General features: G+C 40.9%; 1 protein-coding gene across 1 annotated transcript in view; it reads left to right on the top strand.

Annotated features, from left to right (window-relative positions):
- Positions 1 to 24,891, top strand: part of CACHD1 (cache domain containing 1) — a 228,517-nt gene that overhangs the window by 133,744 nt on the left and 69,882 nt on the right. The window lies entirely within an intron of this gene.

Raw genomic sequence — 24,891 nt, 5'->3', positions numbered from 1 at the left:
GACTGGTTAGCTCCAAAGTGACCTGATATCTCCACTTTTTTGCCTTAGAGTTCCACTCCATATTTCTCTTTCTTTTTGTCTTATGTACTCTTGTTGATTGATACATCTCAGAACCTAGAGACTTCACCGTTTAAGAGCTGGAAGGAACTTGAGAAATAATGCCATCTCCAATCCTCAGATTTTACCAAGAAAAAAATCTAAAGCACAGGAACCTCCTAAGACTTTCCTTATTGCTGGAAAGACAAAGCATCCTTAAACATGAAGAACCATACTTCCCAAATTCCAGGTCTCATGTAGACATATAGAGCCGAAGAGAAAGGCAGAGGACCAGAATATTTACTTTTAGGGCCCCAGTAGGTCTCAGTTTGGGGCAGAAATTGTAATCTTTGGGAATTGTATACACAAATCATGTAATCTATTAGGTCTGAAAAGAGCAAGCTGTAAGTTGCATGTTTCTTAGGCATAATAAAACTATAGCTGCTAGATAAATGATCCAACCTAAATCTGCTAGGCATATCGTTTTTCATTGGTCAGATCATCTGGAACCCTCTGCAGCAAGTGAGGTTTACTATTAGAAAGGAAGCTAAATGAGCATGGTTTTCATTACAAAAATAACAAAAGAGGGTAGACAAGGGCATGGAATGAGCAGGTAAATTAACGGGGAGGATTCCACAACTGGCACAGGGTGCAAAGCTGGAACTCAAGTCTCCAAGTTCCCAAATTGAGTTTTTTCCCTAAAACATTCCCAGGTACACGAGAGATGTTGCTTGGTCTGAAGACTTGAGGTTGAAATAGTGATCTTTGAGTAGGATCAGATGTAAGTGTTCCAAAAATACTTGCTGTAATCCAACATTGTATGTAGTTAAATTTTTTACAAGTCATGGTAACTCACGGGTTGTTTTTTTTTTTTTCTTTTAGATAGTCACCCAGGCTGGAGTGCAGTGGCGTGATCATGGCTCACTGCAACCCCTGCCTCCCAGGTTCAAGCACTTCTCTTGCCTCAGCCTCCCAAGTAGCTGGGATTATAGGTGCCCACCACCACACCCAGCTAATTTTTGTATTTTTTGTGGAGATGGGGTTTCACCATGTTGGACAGGCTGGTCTCGAACTCCTAACCTTGTGGTCCACCCACCTCGGCCTTCCAAAGTACTGGGATTACAGGCATGAGCCACCTCGTCCAGCCTTTTTTCTTTTATTTTTTTTTTTGTTTGTTTGTTTTTTAAGACAGAGTCTTGCTCTGTCACCCAGGCTGGAGTGCAGTGGTGCAATCTTGGCTCACTGCAACCTCTGCCTTCTGAGTTCAAGCGATTCTCCTGCCTCAGTCTCCCAAGTAGCTGGGATTACAGGCACCCACCACCAACTGGCTAATTTTTGTATTTTTAGTAGAGATAGGGTTTCACCATGTTAGCCAGGCTGGTCTCGAACTCCTAAACTCACCTGCCTCGGTCTCTTAAAGTGCTGGGATTACAGGCATGAGCCACCGCGCCTAGCGAGATTTAAGAATTAGTGTACATTTATACAATAATTAAGTTTTAAATATTAGTGTGTATATAAGATCTAGATGGATCACACATAAACGTTAATAGTTATTTTTTAATGATGAAATAGTGGGATATTTTTACTTATTAATTTTCTTAATCTTAAATTTAGCATTTGCTGTTTTTATAATCAGGGAAAAATAAAACAAGAAGGAATTATGGACTACTTTCAAATGCATTTTCACTGCTTTCTAGTAGACAGTACCTTCCTTGACATATTTCCAATAATAGACCCTAAGTCTGGTGTTGAGATTCTAGAAGCTCCATTAACCTCCTAGCTGTGTGACTGGGACAGTAGGAAAGGGCAGGCTTGGGCAGACTGAGGGTGGGGTGTGCTCACTTGGGGTCCAGAGTGATGGTCCCCTGCCAAGACCACCCACATCAGTGGGTCAGATCTTGGAGGATCTGGAGGCTGTGGCAGCCAGGGCCTCATCCTCATTGCCTTATTTTATGTCTATTTATTGTATTGTTTCTGATAATGAGCACATTGTTGAGATCTAGCTTCATTGTTAGAAGTAGTGTTACTTTTTCTTAGTGAATACTCAGGCCGTTCTTCCAGGTTATGGACTTTAGCTTTTGCTCTGAATGAGTTAGAAGGCCACTGGGAGAGTTTACACAGGGGAATCTGGGGAATGGCCTCTCTAGTATATGGCCATAACCTGGAAGAATGGTCTCCTACCTATTAAGTGGAAGGAATAAGTACAACTAGAAGTCATTTGACAAATATTTATTAAATGCCTTCAGCAGAGTAAGTACTCTTTTGTTCTAGGTCAGGAGCTGTAAAACACACACACACACACACACACACACACACACAGCTTATAATCTGGAGGCCAGGGGCCAGGAGACATAGAAACAAGTGATATGTTAGAAGATGATGAATGCTATCAAGGAAAAGTAAAGCAGAGATGAGACATAGGGAATATGGTTGGCTGTCATGGGGAGGGGCAGATGACTTACTATTTCATCTGAGGGTTTGTGGGTGAGATCTGAGTAAGTGGGATTGTAGACTATGAGTTTATCTGGGGGCAGCATATCTGGGGCAAAGACCTTGAATTGAGTGACTGTTTGGTGTGCTTGGAAACTGCAAGAAGGCCACTGTAACTGTGGTGGTGTGAAAGAGCTGGGAGTAGATTAGGCCAAAGAGGCAGTCGGGGGCCAGGTCCCCAAGAGCCTTATTTTACTGGCCATTATAAGGACTTTAGCTTTTGCTCTGAATGAAATAGAAATCCATCATGTGGTGGGGGAGTTACATAGAGAAGTGACATGATTTGACTTAGGTTAAAAGGTTTACTGAGCCAAGGCTAGACTGGACAAGGCAAAGGTAGAAGTAGGGGAAGACAACTTAGGAAGTTACTCCAAAATCCAGGCAGCAGATGATGATAGCATTAATAGTGCAGTGACAGTAGAGGTGGTGAGAAGCAGTTGAATTCTGAATATGTTTTGAATGTAGAATCAGTAGGATTTGTTGGTCCATTGGATGGTGGGCAGGGTAGGGGACCGGGTATGTGAGAGTAAGAGAGGAGTCCAGAAAGACTTCTAAGATCCTTGGCCTTACATGGAGAAGGACAGAGTTGTCATTTATTGTGATGGGGAATGCTGGGAGAAGAGCAGGTTTGTGTGAGAGGCAGGTTATTAAAAGTTACGTTTGAGATGCTCATTGGATATATAAGTAGAAGGGCCTCATAAGCAGTTGGATATACAAGTCTGCAGTCTAGGGAATAGCCAAGGCTAGAGACTCATTGTGTATAGGTAGTACTAAAATCATGAGGCCCATTTAGATCACATAGCAAGTGACTGTGGGTAGAAAAGAGAAGGGCTCCAGGGCCTGAGTCTTGGGGTGCTTTACTGCTGAGGTGACACTGAGATGAAGAGAAAGCTGGAAAGGGAGCTGAGAAGGGCAGTCAGGCAGGTAGAAAGAGGACCAAGAGGGCTGTCTCCCTGAAGCCAAGTGAAGAAAGTGTTGCAAGAAAGAGAGATCAACTTTGTCACCTAGTCCCTGTATGCGGAGGGTCTAGAAAACCGGCCATATGATTTGGCAGTGTAGAGGCTATGGGTGAGCTTGTCAAGGGTTGTTTGGTAGAATAATAGCATAGGCTGATCCTAGAGGGTTCAAGCTCTGGAGAATGAAGGAGAGGAGTCAGAGGAAATAAGGACTTGAACTCCTGAGATTTGCTCAAAGGAAAGTTGGAAGGCCAGATGAGATCAAGAAGATATTTTTTAATTGAGAGAAATTATACTCAGTTTATGTGCCAAAGGGAATAATCCAGTAGAGATTGACACAAGAGCAAGGGGAGAAGATTGCTAGAGCTTTTTCGTTGATTAGGTAAGAGATACTGCATCACCAGTAGAGGACCTAGAAGCACAGAGAGTTTATTCATAGCAAGAAGAGGAAAGGAAGAGTACATGGATGGAGATGCTCGTATGATGATGGGTATGAACTTGGGGACACTCCCTTCTTAGTGATTCTGTTTTTTCAGAGAATTAGAAGGCAAGATCATCAGCTGAGAGAGAGGACCAGGGAATAAGCATTAAAGACCTGTTAGTGGCACTAAGATTACCTCCTGTTACTGAGGTTTAGACTGAAACTCAGTGCACAAATAATCCCAACAAAATGCTGATGTATTTCAGTGTGTATTTCTTAAGGAAGAGAGTTCAGATAGTTTGAAAATTCAGAGGGTCGGGAAGAAGAGTGTGGAGAGGGCAGAGGTAAGTAGAATATAAAGACCAGATCTTGAATTTTTATATTTCTATGAGCATGTCTCAAGTATTACCTACTATATAACAAGAGTTGTTCTCAGCACAGTTGACACAGCTAGATTTACAAGCAGATTTTGGCAATATTCAGGTATTTAAGAACCGACTTGCTTGCATTTGAAGTTTTGCAACATTCTACTAGGCAGTGGCTACATCCCAAAGTCCACATACTTGAGCAGTTATTTGTAATATGAGAGGAGTGGGATATGGTGAAAGGTGACCTCAGAGTTCCCCCTTTTCCTCCTGTACAGCTCATGCCCCTTTGCAGAGCAGAATTAATGTACTTTGTAGGTTATCACATGTCTGATATTTACATCTGTAAGATGTCCAGCCTTAGGCTCTTTCCGACTGTATATAATTCATCAATGGGCCCCTAATTGATAACACAGTTTCAGATTGCCTCTCAGACTAGCTGGAAGCAGACTCACATAAATTATAAACCATTCTTAGCTTCATTTGTCCAAAACTGGGTCATGTGTCCATTCATCCAACACACATGTGTATTCTTTTTCTTAAAACCACCCCAGCCAGATCCCTACTTTCTAAATTGACTCCTTGTCCCTGAGTCTATTCAAATAACTAAAGTTTGACAGTGCGTGTGTTATATTATGGTTCTGGTAATGTTTTGCTCAGGTTCTTTCCTGCTTTTATCCCTACTTTCTCACTCTCTCTCTTTTTTTTCTTTTAAATTCCTGCTGAGCTATTTTCTTGTGCATGGCCTGATCCCTAAAGAGAGTTTATTTGAAGAGTCCAAGAGAAGTTGCCTCTTGCTCTCTTGAGTTATGCAATTGAGGTGAGAGTGAAGTAGGAGTTAGTCTTTCTCACTGAAAGAAAAAGCGTCTGGACTTTCTTTATTGCGTTTGATTTTAAAGAGCATTTGAAGTTGCAAACTTCGATCTTGGTAACATTGCAGTCTTCATTGAGAAACGGGATTCATGGGGTGTAAGGGGCATTTATAAGTCATGTTACAGAGGTAAATGCTATAGGATAGGATGTACAGGTGGGCCTTAGAGGCTGTTGATTGTTGTGGCTTCATCATTTCCTTCTATGAATGATAATGAGTAGCTATGTACTATGTACTATAGGTTTTTCTCTTTAAAATACCATAAAAATTACCTTTTAAATATGCATTAGAAAAGTTATCCTGGTAACAATTCAATGAAAAAGCCATGTTCTACCTGAAATAAAGAAGAAAAATCAACCAAGCTAGAAATTTCTCATTCCTTTTTATGCCCAATTGCTTCAGCTTCATGATTGCATTAGTGTCGTAAAATATGTAATTATTTATATAACATTTAAAAGCTGTTTAGTCACTCAGAAATCTAGATTCTTGAGCTTATATGATTCAGTTTATATTCATATGTATGTGTGTATACTTAGGTATATGCACACACAGAATTAAGGAACTAAACAAACAAGGTCCCTTTCTTTACCTGATTCCCCCTTCAAACTCTATTCCTGTACTATAAGCTTATATCAAAGTTTGGTCTTTCTTATAGTTTCTTATAACGACCCTATTACACTGACTTCAGAAGATTTTGTTAGCCATATACTGGCATATATACATATATACACAACATATGTATATAAATACAAATATATATACACACTCACACTCATACTACATATCATAATAGATATAGCCTTTTTTTAACTTAGCAAATGTATCCTGAACATTTTTTATTTTCATAAAATAAGATTTTATGCAGTAAAATCAATAAAACAAATCTTGTTTATTTAAGCTCCCACATTTAGACATATTGTATTAGTCCACTCTCATGCTGCTAATAATAAAGACATACCCGAGACCAGGTAATTTATAAAGGAAAGAGGTTTAATTGACTCACAGTTCAGCATGGCTGGGGAGGCCTCAGGAAACTTACAATAATGACTGAAGGGGAAGCAAACATGTCCTTCTTCACATGGCAGCAGCAAGGAGAAGTGCAGAGTGAAGCAGGGAGGAAAAGCCCCTTATAAAATGATCAGATCTCCTGAGAACTCACTATCACAAGAACAGCATGAAGGTAACCATCCCCGTGATTCAGTTACCTCCCACTGGGTCCCTCCCATGACACATGGGGATTATGGGAACTACAGTTCAAGATATGATTTAGGTGGGGACACAGCCAAACCATATCATTCTGCCTCAGCCCCTCTCAAACCTAACTTCCTCACAATTCAAAACATAATCATGCCCTTCTAAGAGTCCCCCAAAGTCTTAACTCATTCCAGGATTAACTCAAAAGTCCAAGTCCACAGTCTCAGATGAGACAAGGCAAGTCCCTTCCATCTATGAGCCTGTAAAATCAAAAGCAAGTTAGTTACTTCCTAGATACAATGGGGGTACAGGCATTGGGCAAATAGACCTGTTACAAATGGGAGAAATTGGCCAAAACAAAGGGGCTACAGGCCCCATGCAAGTCCAAAATCTAACAGGGCAGTCATTAAACTTTAAAGTTCCAAAATGATCTCCTTTGACCAGATGTCCCACATCCAGGGTATGCTGATACAAGAGATGAGCTCCCACAGCCTGGGGCAGCTCCGCCCATGTAGCTTTGCAGGGTAAGCCCACCACCTGGCTCCTATCACGGGCTAGCCTTGAGTGTTTACAGCTTTTCCAGGTGCACGGTGGAAGCTGTCAGTGGATCTGCCATTCTGGAGTCTGGAGGATGGTGGTTCTCTTCTCAAAACTCTGCTAGGCAGTGCCCCAGTGGGGACTCTCTGTGGGGGCTCCAACCCCACATTTCCCTTCCACACTGCCCTAGCAGAGGTTCTCCATGAGGGTGCCGCCCCTACAGCAAATTTCTGCCTGGACATCCACGTGTTTCCATACATCCTCTGAAATCTAGGCAGAGGCTCCCAAACCTTGGGTCTTGTCGCCTGCACACCCACAGGCCCAACACCACATGGAACCTGCCAAGGCTTGGGGCTTGCATCCTCTGAAGCCATGGCCCAAGCTGTACCTTGGCCCCTTTTAGCCATGGCTGGAGCTGGAGTGGCTGGGACACAGGGCACCACATCCCGAGGCAGCACAGACTAGCGGGGCCCTGGGCCTGACCCAAGAAACCATTTATTCCTCTGAGGCCTCTGGGCCTGTGATGGGAGGGGCTGCTCTGAAGGTCTGTGACATGCCCTGGAGACATTTTCCTCATTGTCTTGGCTGTTAACATTCAGCTCCTTGTTACTTAGGCAAATTTCTGCAGCTGGCTTGAATTTCTCCCCAGGAAATGGGTTTTTCTTTTCTACCACATGGTCATGCTGCACATTTTCCAAACTTTTATGCTCTGCTTCCCTTTTAAATATAAATTCCAGTTTTAGATAATCTCTTTGTTCACGCATATATGCATACAGTTTTAGAAACAGCAAGGTCAACTCTTGAATGCATTGTTGCTTAGAAATTTCTTCCTTGCCAGATACCCTAAATCATCTCTCTCAAGTTGAAAGTTCCACAGATTGCCAGGGCAGAAGCAAAATGCTGCCAGTCTCTTTGCTAAGCATAGCAAGAGTGGTCTTTGCTCCAGTTCCCAATAAGTTCCTCATCCACATGTGAGACCACCTCAGCCTGGACCTCATTGTCCATATCACTATCAGCATTTTGGTCCAAGCCATTCAACAAGTCTCTAGGAAGTTCCAGACTTTCCCTCATCTTCCTGTTTTCTTCAGAGCCCTCCAAACTCTTCCAACCTCTACTGGTTACCCAGTCCCAAAGTCACTTCCACATTCTCAGGTCTCTTTATAGCAGTGCCTCACTACCTCATTGCCAATTTTCTGTATTAGTCCATCCTCATACTGCTATACAGATAGTACCTGAGACTAAGGAATTTGTGAAGAAAAGAGGCTTAATTGACTCACAGTTCCACATGGCTATGGAGGCCTCGGGAAACTTGTAATCATGTTGGAAGGCAATGGGCAAGCAAGGCATGTCTTACATGGCAACAGGAGGGGATTGGGGTGGGGGAACTGCCAAACACTTTTAATGCATCAGATTTAGTGAGAACTCACTATCATGAGAATAGCATGGGGGAAACTGCCCCCATGATCCAATTACCTCATACCAGGTTTCTCCCTAACATGTGAGGATTACAATTCAAGATGAGGTTTAGGTGGGGACACAGAGCCAACACATATCGTGAACCATGAAAGCATAATTCAAATGAAAGTTATTATATTATCTTAATACAAAGTATCTCTATAATAGAAGTTTTTTTTATAGGAGTCCATATATCAATACCATTTTTGTATGCATGTACCTTTTCTATCATACTGTGAGATCACAGAAGCATTTATCTATCTTTATATCCTCATAGGCAGCCATCTTGTTCAGTCTTCACTGTATAGGTGCTTACATAATGTTTATTGAATTGAATTAATGTTGGTGGTTACTTATCCTCGTTGTTGCTAAATTTTATAATGTGTATGTAAGGAAAATACCTAGGTCATTGAAGGATGAGTCTAGGTAGTAGTATATAGAACAATACTCAGATGTTTTCAGGGAAAATCAGTCACGTGTTTGTTTGGCTTTCTGCTTAGAATTAATTCTCTCCCTCTTTTCAAAAAACCTGGAAGCATCTGTTTACAGCATGTTTTACTGAATATTTTAAGCCCACTCTGGAGCCCCACTCCTCAAAAAAAAAAAAAAGATTCCCTTCTAAATATTACTACCCATTGACAGTGCACATGGTCACCCAAGAGCTCTGATGGAGATGTACCAGGAGATTAATGTTGTTTTCATGCCTGCTAGTACAGTGTCCACTCTGCAGCTGATGAATCAAGGAGTGATTTTTACTTTCAAGTCTAATTATTAAAGAAATACATTTCATAAGGCTGTAGCTTTCATAGATAGTGATTTCTCTGATGGATCAAAGTAAATTAAAACCTTCTGGAGATGATTCACCATTCTAGATGCCATTAAGAATATTTGGGATTCATGGAAGGAGGTCAAAATATCAACATTAATAGGAGTTTGGAAGAAGTTAATTCTAACCTTCATGGACGACTTTGAGGGGCAAGATTTCAGTAGAGGAAGTCACTGCAAATGTGATAGAAATACCAGAAAAACTAGAATTAGAAGTAGAGCCTGAAGATGTGCCTCGACTGGTATAATCTCATGATAAAACTTAGACAAATGAGGAGTTGCTTGTTATGGATGAGCAATGAAAATAGTTTCTTGAGATGGAATGTACTCCTAGTGAAGATGCTGTGAACATTGTTGAAATGACAACAAAGGACTTAGAATATTACATGAATTTAGCTGATGAAACAGCAACAGGGTTTGAGAGGATTGGCTCCAATTTTTTAAAGGAGTTCTATTATAGGTAAAATGCTGTCATGTAGTATCACATGCTACAGAGAAATCTTTTGTGAAAGGAAGTCAATTTGTGTAGCAAACTTTATTGTTTTATTTTAAGAAATTCCCACAGCCACACCAGCCTTCAGCTACCACCATCCTGATCAGTTGGCAGCCACCAACATCAAAGCAAGACCATCCACCAGCAAAAAGACTATAATTTGTTCAAGGCTCAAATGATCATTAGCATTTTTTAGCAATAAAATATTTTTAAATTAAGGTATGACAGTATTTTTAAGACATCATGCTATTGCACACTTTATAGACTATAGTGTAGTGTAAAAATAACTTTTATATGCACTGGGAAACCAAAAACTTCATGTGACTCACTTTATTGCCTTACTCACTTTATTCCAGGGGTCTAGAACTGAGCTGCAGTATCTCCAAGGTATGGCTACGTGTTTAAAAGGCAGGCTATCATTGCTCCCTGGAAGGATTTCAAGTGACTCCTCTACAATTTTACTTGACTATTTTGTAGTAGTTGACATGTAAACCTCTTTTTTGAAACTCTCTCATTGTTTGGTTTCTATAAAATTACTTTCTGCTATTTATCCTCTTATGTCACTGTTTAATCCTTGTTTTTCCTCTGGGGCTCATTTTTCTTTATTCTGTTTGTCAGAGTAGATGTCCCCAGATATCCTCTCTTACCATCCTCCTCACCTCACTAATCATTATCTTCCTGAATGTTCTAAGTTTAGCCAGCTTCCCAGCTCCTGCCACATGCTGCTGAATTCACAATCTCTAGCTCCAGACCTGGTCTATTTCTGAGTTTATTTATCGAATAACCACCTTCAGGACACACATCTCTCTGTAATTTTCCTGTAGGTACCACAAAACAAACTTTCCTTTGAATTTGCTCCCCAGTCTGGGTTCCCTGTCATATTCAGTATTACCTTCATTCTGGTTACACTGGGAATTTTTCCTCACCATTTTCCACTCAGTACTTCTCCAGGTTTTATCCATTTTGACCTAACACGAGTCATTGTCCAAGTAAGGGTATGAATAAATAAGTGAATATTTGTCAAGTATTCACAAAGTACTAGACCCCTGGCTGGGCATCTGCCTATGTATTGCTTTTCTTGCTTGGTCTAGACACCTGGCTGGACATCTGCCTATGTGTTGCTCTTCTTATTTGGTCTGGACAGCTGAGTGGGCATCTACCTATGCATTGTTCTTCTTATTTCATCTAGACACCTGGACACCTGTCTGTGTGTTGCTTTTCTTTTTGTGGTCTAGACACCTGGATGGACACCTGCCTATGGGTTGTTCTTGTTTGGTCTAGACACCTGGCTGGACATTTGCCTATAGGTTGCTCTCGTTTGGTCTAGACACCCCGCTGGGTACCTGCTTGTGCATTGCTCTTCTTGTTAGGTCTAGATACCCGGCTGTGCATCTGCCTGTGTGTTGCTCTTGTTTGGTCTAGACACTGGCTGGGCATCTGCCTGTGAGTGGCTCTTGATTGGTACACTGACTTGTGACATAGTTCTCATTGTGCTCTATTTATTGAAAAGGAAATTTGGCTCAGATTCTGTAGCTAAAGATGAGTCTTGAATCCTGTTTCTTTTTCCCCTGCTACTGTGGTAAATTTAGATCCTCGTTTCTCTTCTAGAAGAATAATTAATATAGAAATCCCCCAAAAGGTTTCCCTGCTTCTCTTCCCTCTTTTTCCACACATCCTAAACACACACTGAGTATTTTGAAAAAATCTCCTCTGTAACTGCATTTCTCAAAAGCCTCTGATGGCTCCCTTTACATCTAAGCTCACGTTGGAGACCCTGCACCCCCATCTTGTGCTCCTTTTCCTTGAGTCCTCCGGGCTCTAGCCTCAGGAAATCCCTTTCATTTCTTCAGAATCACCCACCTCCATCACCGCTCCATACTTTTGGTCACATTATTGTTTCATCCTACAGCACGCTGCCAGCCGCCTCTGACATGTAAAACATTGCTTATTCCTAAGGACCCAACTTCCTTGTCACCTTCCCTCACCCTTCTAGATAAGAATTTCTTGTATGTTGTAACAGGTTGGCTTTCTGAGTAAGCAGACTCTGAGATGGACCTTGGCAGCCTATGGGGAGAGGGAGGAAAGGAGAATTGAGAGTGGGAGAAAGCAGGGCTTCTACACAGTGTCAGCAAAGGCCTCTGCCAACCCCAGGACTGCGTGGAAGCTGGGGTGGCCTTCAGGGTTGTGTTGGCTCAGCTATGACTCTTTATGACTTTACTCTATGGCACATTCTTACTGCAGATTTTTTATTTTTTAAGTTAGATGCCTACTTGACCTTGTGCTTATTTTTATTTATTTATTGTATGCCAAGTGCTCAATCTAGTGCCTTGCCCATAGCATGTACACAGTAAATTCTTATTGAAAGAAAGAATGAAAGTCACTAGGATTTTTGTTGTACTTTTGTTTCCTCTTCTGTATAAGGGAATAACCAAGACTTTTAAGGACTTTGGTGAAAAAAGGATTGCGATTGTGATTTACTGTTAGTTGGCAGTGGTTTCCTTAGCTAAGCAGCAAATCGGCACACATAAATGTCCCATGATGTGGAGTGACACAGACTCTACAAATGAATAATGGTATTCTAGAGTCACATGAAACCATCTACGATGAGCCCAGACACACAATATATATAAAACAATCAGTCCGTTGCTTCTTATTACCTCATAAACCATTTTATACTTTCATTTTATTCTTATCATAGATACCAAGGGCAATTATAAGCTTCATTTTACAGATGAGAAGTTCTGATCTACCTAAAGTCAATGAGCAATTGTTGGTATTGACGTGGCTTAACATTATGTGTCCTGACTCCTAGTCAACAGCCTCCCTGAGATAGATTGCTTAAGATGAAGAGATGTATTTCCATCACTGTAGTCTGCCTACTGACACTTGAAACTCCTTGTATCTAAAACCATACCTATAAATAGTCTCTCTACCCACCCAAACTTCCTCCTTGGCCCATGTTCCGTATGTCAATTAACAGCAGCTTCATTTTACTAGTTACCTAATCTTGAGACCCAGAATAAATTCTGACTCCTTCCTGGCTCTCCCTCGTAAAGAGCTTCTCTCAGGTGACAAGCATGTGGCAAGATAATGAAGTGTATTGGTGAGAGGGGAGAGGAGGAGAAAAATCAACAGACAAGTTCAATTATGATAAAATGCTAAGTGCTGTGATGATAAAGGTGAACCCTGGACACTTGACCCAGGTTGTGAGCTCTGAGCTGGGTCTTTTAAAGATGGTAAGAATTATCCAGGTGATGTGCTTGTAGCAAGCATGCGTTTTGGAATCTATAAAATGTGCGTGCAGAATGGATCATTGTTTAAGAAGGAGTTGAGTATCAGAAAATAAGAGTAGTGCTAAGCCAGATTTTAATGGGTGGTTTATATCAGTCTGAGGTGTTTTGTTTGAGTTTGTTTGGTTGTGTTTTATCTGGTTTTTACCATGAAGACAACTAACTGAGAGATTTTAAGCAGGGGAGGCAAAAGAGCTTTATGGAAAATGGAAGGAAGTGTAGTTAGCCTGGAAGAAGGAGTATCTGGGACCAGACTATTAAGGTCATCTAAGAGTGAAAGGAAGCCAGTGGAAAGGGGCCATGGCATAAACAAAATGGCTAGATGCAGGTTGCGTGGGATGGCAAGAAGTAGAGAATTGGTGTAGCCCACTCTTCTTAGTTGCGTAGCTGAGACAAGCGGAAAGATTACTGATAACTTAGGATATAGGAATGTTTTTCATCGTTACTGCTTTTTTTTTTAAGAGAAACTTAAAAATGTTTACATGCCAAAGACAGAGAAAGAAGCGAAGCAAACAGATGGGAAAATGGAGATTAATGTCTCAGGTTAGTTGCCCCAAACCAAACTGAACATCAGAGTCACCTGGGGTGCTTTGCAAAAAAAAAAAAAAAAAAAAAAAACCCAACAAAACTATTGTTCAGCCGCCATGCAGACCTAGTGAATCAGAATGTTGGCTTGGTAATCTGTGGGTTCTAAAAATTGTGATGATCATCTAGGCTTGAGAACTAAATTTTTGTTAATTTTCTGTTATTTCTTTATAAATGCTTGAAGATCAGCTTGACCTTTGGGTCCTCTGGGAATGGTCTACTAGATAGGAAGAAGAGAGAGTGGTGGAGCCCCACTGGTTTTGGATTATCCCAGAAGTTTATTCTAGATTCCCTGAACCCATGACCAGGCTGTCTCAAGTGAATCAAGGACAGAATGGACTGGTTATTTTTGCATTATATAATCAACCTAGAATGGACACAAAGAGCTATGAGCTCAGAACACAATCAGGGGTTTGAGAATGCCTGCTCCTTAGTCTTAGACTAAAATACTAACAAGGAGTTAGGAAAGGATTATTGAATTGCCCCCAGGAACAGGCTTGGTCAACTGTCATTAGTTTAACTTTTGCACTGGGCCTTAACTGGCGTGATCAATGTGGTGGCAGATCACTGAGCAACATGGCCTGGGTCCCATTCAGGGCGCAGGGTTTAAGTCACTCCCTGCTTTCTGAAGCAGAATATCCTTAGCTTAGAAAATGGTAATAATGGCTGGGTGCAGTGGCTCATGCCTGTAATCCCAGTACTTTGGGAGACTGAGGTGGGTGGATCTCCTGAGATCAGAAGTTCAAGACCAGCCTGGCTAACATGGTGAAACCCCATTTCTACTGAAAATACAAAAACTTAGCCAGGTGTGGTGGCATGTGCCTGTAATCCCAGCTACTCTGGAGGCTGAGGCAAGAGAATCACTTGAACACGGGAGGCAGAGGTTGCAGTGAGTCAAGATCGTGCCATTGCGCTCCAGCTTGGGCAACAAGAGTGAAACTCCGTCTCAAAAAAAAAAAAAAAAAAAAAAGTAACCTGTCTATGCCTTGGTTTCCTGAATAATAAATAAAACCTACCTCATAGATTAAAAAAATAGCAATAATGATGCATAATAAAACCTCAAAACAAATAGCAATAACAGTGAAAGACATTCCTATATTGTAAGTTATCAGTAATCTTTCCCCTTGTCTCAGCTGCACAACTAAGAAGAGTGGTCTACACCGATTCTCTACTTCTTGTCATCCCACTCAACCTGCATCTAGTCATTTTGTTTATGCCATGGCCCCTTTCCACAATAGTCTGGTCCCAGGTACTCCTTCTTCCAGGCTAACTACACTTCCTTCCATTTTCCATAAAGCTCTTTTGCCTCCCCTGCTTAAAATCTCTCATAGGGTTGTTGTAGTAATTAACTGACATGATGTAGATAAAAGCCTTACCTGGTACATGGTCAAGTGCTCAATATGCTTACCACCCCTGGAGCAGCATAAAGAGTATCCAGTGGTCCCTGAAATATATGGCCCCTCCAGAATAGTATATGGCAAAAAACAATACTCAAGATGTAAGTGGGAGGTGGGAATTGGGAAGGTGGGATACAGTATGATGCCAGAAAGTTTGTTTGGAATCCTCAGAATGTTAATTTATTTTCTTCTCCTCCAAAATGTTTGCTGTTGTACAGAACATTACTGAGAGGTGCTAAGTCAGTTTTGTTCTGTTGAGGAAGTATGTGTGTTTTCGTTTGTCAGTGTTTCTGTGTATTTAGGATAGCTCTTGTATTTTCTATTTGGCAAGTGCAGGAGGTAGACAGCTTGGTGTGTTTTTCTGAGTGGTGTGGGGCTGGGCATCAGGAAACCCAGATTTCCTTGAGGTGGGAGGCAATAAGCTTTCCATTACGAACATGTTCTATGTGTCCCTACCTCTGATGGACAATATTGTTGAGAAAAACAGAAGTCACAACCCAACAAAACTCCATCTTTTTCCCATAGATGAGGTGGTTTAAGAATTAAAGAGGGCAGGCAAGGAGTTTGGGGGACATGGTTGGTTTTGTTTTGACTGCAGAGGCTGATGACCTAAGAACCAGTTAGATGTAGATGGTGAAATTGGAAGGAAAACGTCTGGGGTTCAGAGAATCTGGGGCCCATCTGTTAGAATTATTTATGGAGAGTTTAGTATACTATATGCTGGAGGGTCTTGAGACTCAACAAATGGGAAGTGAGAATGCCTGAAACGGGGAAGGCATATTTTTTTCAGCAGCGTATCTGACAACAGTTTGTGTGCTGTGGCTGAAGAAAAATAAGCCAATGGTTATCACAAAATTGTGGGGTTTTGCTTAGAATTTGCATAGTAACTCTAATAAATAGTCAGTTTGTTGAAGTCCTTACATGGAGGGTGATGGAGGAAATAGAGCTTGTCAGAAGAACTGTTTTCTTCCATTTTACGATATTACTTTGTCAGTATTTTATAGTGTGGAGATCAAATAGAACCCATATTCGAGAGCCTTACATATTGGGATGCTCTGGGCAAGAGCATTTTGGAATGGTGGTAGGCACTGGAGGTCGGATCTAAGAGCACCTCTCTCTCAGGTACCCTCATCTGTATTCTCACTGCTGCATGCCAAGAATCTTCCCTTGGTTTAGTAGAAAGTGTTCTACACCCAAAAGCAGAGGGCATGATCGCTGCACTGTGCCTTACACATAGTCAGGACTCAATAAATATTTGATAAGGCAAGAAGGAGGGGGAAAAAGCAAGATGACTTACTAGATCCATTGGTCAGAATTTGCCTCCTCTAGTTATAATAACCGTATGGACATAGATAAGTTGCTTCACTTGTCTCAGCTTCAGTTTTCTGCTTTGTAAAATGAGAGTAATTACATTGACTTTATAAAATGAATTGTTACGAGATTTCAAAAATATATAAGCAAAATATCTAGAATGATACCTGGTCTCTTATTGTTATTTTTATCTAAATCTCATCTCCCTCTTTACTTATTATCATCTGCTTGGCACCCTGGGAATTTTTTGTTGGTAAAGGTTTAGAGAAGGAGAAGTGGGCTGGCAGCACCATATCTTATCAGTTTTTTCATCCAGGCATCATAGGCCTTCAATGTTTTAATTTTTTAAAGCAGTTTGGACTTTTCTGAGCTGCTGTGAACTTTTGTTAATATAAAATAGAGACCATATTGACTTTGGAAACAGTGAGTATCTATATATCTTCCCTCCCTACCTACATGTAGCTGTTTAGAAATGTGACTTAATGGTGATCACCACAGAGACTGTCCTTACAGTGAAACCTCCTTTGTAAGCAGAGTTCTAATTCATGTGAATATTAAAATCAACAGGAGTACAATTGTCCCTTAAAGTAGAGATAGACCTCATCCCCTCCTAAGGGGTTCACAGATAGAATTAAGAGATTCATCCATTTGGATGTTAAATAAATTAGGTCTTTATTTTAATTGATCTCTACTTCAATCATAAATTAATGTAACAATCCACAGTGTACTTTTCATGCCAGCGATTTTTGCCATCAAAGAAATCATGGCAATTTTCATCTCACATAACAGTCGTTGAATATGTCTTGAAATATCATGTATGCTCATCATGATTTCCAAATCATGGAAGGTATGAGACCTACCATACTCTTTCTTTCTTAACGCACTAACCTTTCTTAATGCATTAATGGGAAGCAAATATATTATCATAAACTTACATTTGTAATATTTTGGAAACTATTTTTTATAATAAGTTTCTTTTGTAATCTTAAATGTTTTATTTGTATGCTTTACAAAGATTCTGTCTTCTCCAGACTACCAAAGCATTTATGGAACAGAAACTATTAAGATCCTATGCCTTAGAGTTGGTTGGAGGAGGAATGTCCCGAACTTACAGCCAACTAGAAAGATTCCCACTACACGGTCTTTACTGGGACCAAATTCATCTTCCACTGGCTCACTGATAGTCTGCTGGGCTCTATCCAAATAAGCTTAAATTATTAGGTATCATTCCTGCTTGTAAGGGTTTTAGAGTAAAAGATTTTATGGTTGCTCTGATAATTAATACTTAAAATGGTAAATACTTGAAATGCTTGTAATGAGAATACTTGAAATGAGAAAACACTTCCTCTTGCCCTTGCTCATCAGTGGTCACAGTGAGCTACCTGTGATGGCTCTGTGTTTTCAAAAGACTGACGTTAAATTTTCTCCATATGTTCATCTAAATAACCTTTCCCTGGTACCACTTGGACATTCCTTATATATAGTCTTGGGTCATTGATAGTAGTCTCATAGTGCTGACTTATATCTTCTAAGTCCGCAGGAGTGAGGATGCTCCCCTCTTCCCCTTTTTTTGTATAAACTTGATCAAAGCCAGCTGGAAGTTTGTTCTTCCTCTGTAGTTGTAAATCTGTGTACTTCCTTCCCCATGGAGCTTAAGGCTTCCTATGTAAGAGATACTAAACACATAGCTACATAAAGAATACACAGGACGTTACCAGTTTTTGCTACGAAGGAAAATACCAGGTACTATAAGAGAGGATAAGAATCAAGAGTGGTCAGGGGAGGATCTCTGAGAAGGTGGAATTTCAGGCAAAACCTGAAGGATTAAAAAAGAGCTATATGAAAAGTGAAGAAAGAATTTTCCCAGGCCTAAGGATCACCTTGTACCAAGGGCACATTTGTGGAACTGAAAGAATTGGCTCTTGATGTACAGTGTACTGAGTTGAAGGGGCAAGAGGTGAGGTTGGAGAATAGGAAGGAGCCAGGTCATGCAGGGCCTTGTAGAGTTTGAATTTAATGCTGAGCGTAGTACAGTAGGGAACCTTTGAAAGGTTTTAAGCAAAGCAACAGGGGATTTGATTTACATTTTAGAAAGAAGCCTTTGGATGCTATATAGAGAGTAAATTTAAGGTCAGACAGCTTGCCAGTCTTAAGAGATGGGACTTGAACCTGTGGCTTTTCATTCCCAGCCCATTCTGATTCACCAGGGTCTTTTTTCTAGTTGATAAGTACCAACCCGAATTAAATAGAAAATGCAAAGTAGCACCAGGCCATTTCCAAATGGCTTTCTTGTACTTGCTCAAGTTGACAGTGAAAAATAAAAGCCACCTAAGGCTCATGTCTCTAACCTGTTGAACAACTCAAAATAATTAAGAACTCGCAACTATACCATTTCTCAGTTATATAAAAACCCCATCTCTTATCTAGCATATGCTGTTTAGTGTTTAAGCTTGCTCAGAGTCATACATGCACTATCAGCTCTGCCTATTAAGCAGTAGCTTGTGTCTGTGCGATTTTCCAGGTAAACCAGCCTGAACTACCCAGCTAATGTTTGCCAGCTTTAGCCGTTTAGCAGTTTATTTTTCTTTATAAGATTAAATGGTCAGTTTCACCTTAGGTTTTATTCCAATTATGAAATCATTTCGTTTTGTTATGCCTCTGCTTAGTTGTACTTATTTACATTGTATGTACAAACTAATCTGTTATTTTGATTGAGAAACCCCTACATGTTTATATATTTATTCTGCCTCTCAAGAATACTGAGTAAGTTTTTTATCTGTTGATTGCTAATTCATCTAGCATGTATTTCTTAACACGGAAGTACTATATGTAGTGTTAAAGGCAAGCACACCTAAATCAATCAAATCACGCTGTGCTCTTGCCACCTTCAGCATGTTAGTTCTGCATCTATAAGATGGGAATAATGGATACATATGTAACAAACCTGCACATTGTGCACACGTACCCTAAAACTTAAAGAATAATAATAATAATAATAATAAAGATGGGAATAAAATAACAAACCCATAAGGTAATTATGAAAAGTAGTACACCATATGTGAAACTGTTTTGTATGATGCTCAATACATTTTCACTGTTTTATTAAAACAGTTTTATTGAAGTATAATTGACATCCAATAAACTTCACATGTTTAACATGTACAGTTAGTAGACTTGGACATGTATAGACCCATGAAATTACACAAGCAGACTTTTTATCTCTCCATTTATCTATTTCTATGCTGGTTGCACTGGCAAACTTTCTTAATCAAGGCAGTGGTGTTCGGAGAAGGGAGTGTCTAGGTTTTAAGACATATTTAAAATTATCATTGCTTCTATATTGATGTAGTCACAATATTTTATTTATTTTTTTATTAAATTTGGCAGTAGGTTGGGTTTGGTGGCTCACGCCTGTAATCCCAACACCTTGGGAGGCCAAGGTGGGTAGATCACCTGAAGTCAGGAGTTCAAGACCAGCCTGGCCAACGTGGTGAAACCCCGTCTCTACTAATAATACAAAAATGAACTGGGCGTGGTGACGGGTACCTGTAATCCCAGCTACTCTGAAGGCTGAGGCAGGAGAATCGCTTGAACCTGGGAGGCAGAGGTTGCAGTGAGCCAAGATCATGCCACTGCACTCCAGCCTGAGCAACAGAGTGAGACTCTGCCTCAAAAAAAAAAAAAAAAAATGGCATTAGAAGAAAATAAGATTTTAGAACTTAACACACAAACATACAGATCATCCCAGCCTGTGTGCTACAGATACCCATCCTGCAGCTCTCAGAGAATGTGTGCCTCAAAGTGAAAAGAACTAGGAATCTCTGCTTTAGGATACAGAGATAAATCAGGTATAGATCTTGCCCTCAAGGATCTTAGAATCTAGGGATGGAGGAGCTGGAACGTACCTATAACACCGATAATGCGGAGTAGAAGGTAGGAAGAGGTAAAACGCCGGAGGAGGATTTAAGAGGGTGCAGTAACTTCTAGCTTGGGGATGCACTTCACTGAGGAAAAAATCATTTATTGCCTCCTGCACATGTGTCTGTCTGAGGTAGGTGTAGGTGTGTAGAGCAATTCAGACAGATATAGACCCTGCCCATTAATCACTTAAATCCTAATGCTGTGCATCACTGCTCGATGGGTTGGGCGTCTGCCCAGCTTTTTTCCTGGACCACTTCCCACATTTTTGAGGAAAGAGTGAGTGTGAAGGACCCTGTGGCTGGACACCAGTCCAAGTTATCCAGTGGCTAGACACCTAACTGACTCATAGGAATGGGGGAAGCCCCCTCTGGGTTGCCTGTGTGGATAATAAGGCTCTCATTCACCTCCACATCTAGGTCACAGAGGGGCCGCTTGGGATGCACAGCACATTGATAGATTACTTCTGGGCCCCAGGGGCCTCATTACCATCATATCCGTCATCTTCTGCTAGTACCAAATAATGGATGTAATTTAATCAGATGCCAAAGGAGTCCTCTGCAGGAGAATTGGAGAAACCTTGCCTGAAACTGTGCTATAGTGTTGGAATGATTATAATGAACCAGAATGAACTTTTGTGGTGAGACTAAATGTATCATGCACTATATGAGTTCTGATTTATTTTTAAAACATTCTTGCTCCCATTGGCTCCCCTTTTAATAGTTTCTGTAGCCTGTTTATTGTTACAGATGTTACTTTTAAATGAGGTCATTGAGCTTTCCTTTACTTCCAAAGGCAATGTTTGCCTTTTTATTAAGGGGTTGGCAGGGCTGTCTGGAGAACAGTGCTAATGTGAGATCAAGGTTAAAGCTTCAGACCCCAGGAGACTAGGTGGAGAAAAAGCCTCCTCCATGTTTACACACACTCATGTCAGCCAGATGTCTCACAAAGGGCAAGTTTCCTGGCAGAGAGGCGAGAAGACAGGCATTGTGGTCACAAACTGCCTAGACTCTCATGGCCCCTTCTTGCCCACTGTGAAACCTCAGGCATGTCAAAAACAAACTCCCTGAGCCTGTTTCCTCAGCTGTCACTTGGAGATAATAATTTTTCTTCCTAGGACTTTTGTGAGGATAAAATGTGTTACAGCCCTTTGGTATGCATGAGGGACCTGGGAAGGGCACGGGGTATAACAGCTAATAGTCTAAGGCTTTGGAAATGCTTTAAGTCCTATGTGTAATATATTTTGCATAGCTTTGTTAGAGGACCGCTGACCAAATCTAGCTTGCCAGTGATTTTTGTAAATAAACTTGTATTGGCACACAGCCCATTCATTCATTTACAAATGTCTACGTCTGCCCTCTCAAAGGCAGATTTGGGTCATTATGACAAAGACCTTATGGTCTGCAAAGCCAGAAATATTTACTATCTGGCCCATTACAGAAGTTGGTCGATCACTGTACCAGACTGAAGGAAAGTTTCTATACAGAGATCTGGTCATTTAAAGCAGTGAGGGATAGGGGAAGAGTGGGAATTCAAAAGTGTTCCTGCAGAAAGTCAAATACTGAATGTTGTCACTTATAAGTGGGAGCTAAATAATGTGTGCATTTGGACAGAAAGAGTGGAATGATAGACACTGGGGACTTGGAAAGGTGAGAGGGTGGGAGGCAGGGTGAGGGATGAGAAATTACCTAGTGGGGACGGGCGCAGTGGTTCACACCTGTAATCCCAGCACTTTGGGAGGCCAAGGCAGGCAGATCACTTCAAGTCGGGAGTTCAAGACCAGCCTGTCCAACATGGTGAAACCCCGTCTCTGCTAAAAATACAAAAATTAGCTGGGCATGGTGGCAGATGCCTGTAATCCCAGCTACTTGGGAGGCTGAGGCGGGAGAATCACTTGAACTCAGGAGGCGGAGGTTGCAGTGAGCCGATATTGCACCACTGCCCTTCAGCCTGGGTGACAGAGTGAGACTCAGTCTCAGAAAAAAAAAAAAAAGAAAAGGAAATTACCTAATGGGTACAATGTACACTATTCATGTGATGATTACCCTAAAAGCTCAGACTTCATCACTATACAATATATCCACGTAACAAAACTGCATTTGTACCCCCTAAATCTATAAAAATAAAAAAAAAATTTTTAGAAAGTGTTCCTAAATGTCTATGGAGTTTGCTCTATTCTGATTTAAACACCTGAAACCTTAGTGCATGTTAAAAGACTGGTTTGTTGAGGTGAGAATTAAATGCTATATGTGGGAGCATTAGCACAAAGCTGTCACATGCAGATGCCAGATAGATGTTTGCTAAGTCGAGATGTTTGCTAGAGTTGAGTCTCCATTATGTTTCATCAGTCCCCACATAGGTATAACCCTGTTTGGCTCTGGGCATATGTTTCTGGGAGTGGGCAGGTTGACAGAGGCATCACCGTGGGGCACTTTTATGGAATAGTCACATGTTGTTCCAGCATTTTCTTTTATGTAAGTTATTGTTAACAATTAGCCTAAAATGAGGTTTATTGACCAATGTCTTTATCTTTGCCTCATGCTTTGAAATTGTTCCAGTGATAGGTGGAGCCAGCATTAAAGTCATACCTGAATATGTACATGCTAGAAATAAAGATGAAACTGGCATTTTAACACCAACCACAAATTTTAATGGCTGTCACATGTGTTAATTTTTGGAAAGCAATCAAAATATTTGCCATGGCTCAAAAAGATAGTCCTCAGATAACATATTGCTAATGGCAGAAAGACCTCTGCAAAGTAAATAAAACATTAAAAATGGCGATCCTCACTCGGATGGAAAAAGGGAGAGGAGTTGAATATATTGTCACTCCGCACTCTACATCGTATGTAGATGGCAACAGCAAATGCTATGCACTTATGTACACTCTCCTTTAATAAGTCATTGAGAGGAACTTGGCCTCTGGCTTCCTGTCTTGCTAATTGAGCACTCTCTGTGGTTACCCTGCTGTAAAGCTCTCACTCCCCTCCTCTTGCACACTGGTCATCTTGGGAGGTGGGTATGTTTTCAAGGTACATGCCCAAATGGCACAAGTCCACCATACTTTATAGAAGGCGCCTAGCATCATGCCTAGAGGGTCATAGGCAGTCACTCAGCACTTGTTCCCAACACCATCTCAATGACGACAGGTAGATCTTTCCTATCTTTGGATTTCCATAGCCCTTCTCTGTACCTCACCCAAGCTCTTAATCAGATACTGTGATAATTAATTAAAAGTTTAGTGTGTATTTCCAATCTCCCTCAATTAGTCTTTCTTTTGTAGGTAAGGATTTTTTTTTTTCCTCCTTACCTCCATTCCAAAAAGCTGTTCCCTGCCCATGGTAGGCCAAGAACAAATCATGAAAAGTTGATCAAAGCCAAGCAGACATCAGAATAATAGTGGATATAAATACAGTGAACTAGAGACAGCAGAGGCTGGAAGCAAGGCCTGTCTGTCCCAGATAAAATCTCGGGGCTGGGCACAGTGGCTTATGCCTGTAATCCTAGTACTTTGGAGAGGCCAAGGCAGAAGGATCACTTGAGGCCACGAATTTGAGGCCAGCCTGGGCAACATAGTGACACCCTGTCTCTACAAAAATAAAAAAAAAATTAGCTGAGCATGGCGATGCCCACCTATAATCTTAGCTACACAGGAGACTGAGGCAGGAGGATCACTTGAGCCCAGGAGATCAAGGCTGCAGTGAGCTGTGATTGCACCACTGCATTCCCGCCTGGGCGACAGAGTGAGACCCTATCTCAAAAAAATTTTTTAAATAAAAAAATAGAATAGGAATTCAGTCCTGTTAATACAACAAACCTTCAGAACAGAACAGCCACTTTCCTGAGTGCCAAGGAGACAGAGTAGACCATCGTCTTACCTTCTTGGAGTTCATGATGCTCTAGACGAGAGGAGGCGGGCACGTGACTGTTGCACCTGAGTTCACAGGGAACCATCACCCCCACAATATCCTGCAAATCTTTGCAGCTCCCATTTCATAATGTAATTCCTGATGCTACATATGGTATAAAAACATAGTACCACAGTTAGTCCACCCACTTTTATTTGAGGCCGAAGGATTTAGTGAGAAACACAGAGTCAGAAGAGCTATGTTCAAGTCATGATCTTACCACCTACTAGCTGTGCATATTCATTTGTGTAGGAACTATTTACACTCACTGTGCATACATTTTTCTAGGTTATAGGGGGGACAAGACCAAGTTCTTCATTGCATTGCCCTTAAAATGTAACTGGGGGTGGGGAGGGAGAAGAGAAGGATGAACTGGTATTAAACAAATGATATTTCAGATGGTGATAAATGCTATGAAGAAAATAAAACGCAGTGTTATAAAGGGCCATTTAATTTCTTTGACCTTCAGTTTCTTCATTGCAATCTGAAGATAAGACCACATATCATGTATTATTTTGTGAAACTTAAATATCCTATGTGAAAGCTCTTTGTCTACAGTAGAGGTGAAAATCCATCATCATGGTTAGAGTCATATCTCAGCCCTTATAGTCATATAAACAGATCCTTATTTGATCACATGGATGTTTAAAGCTTAATGTATTTTCTGGTCAAATACACCTCATGCATTCCTTCCTGTTTACCTTTGCTCGGAATCTTCCCACCACTGAATTTCTTTTTGTTCCATATCCATCTGTATAAGTCTGCTTGTATATCAATTATTACAATAGGGCTTGTTTTGTGCTCATCTTTGTATATCTTGCCAAATGTAAAGCAGTGAC

Source organism: Symphalangus syndactylus, chromosome 19 (assembly GCF_028878055.3).
Source record: "Symphalangus syndactylus isolate Jambi chromosome 19, NHGRI_mSymSyn1-v2.1_pri, whole genome shotgun sequence".
NCBI classification, from domain to species: Eukaryota; Metazoa; Chordata; class Mammalia; order Primates; family Hylobatidae; genus Symphalangus; species Symphalangus syndactylus.
The sequence above is the reverse complement of the archived record's forward strand: the minus strand, read 5'-3'. Positions and strand labels throughout refer to the sequence as shown.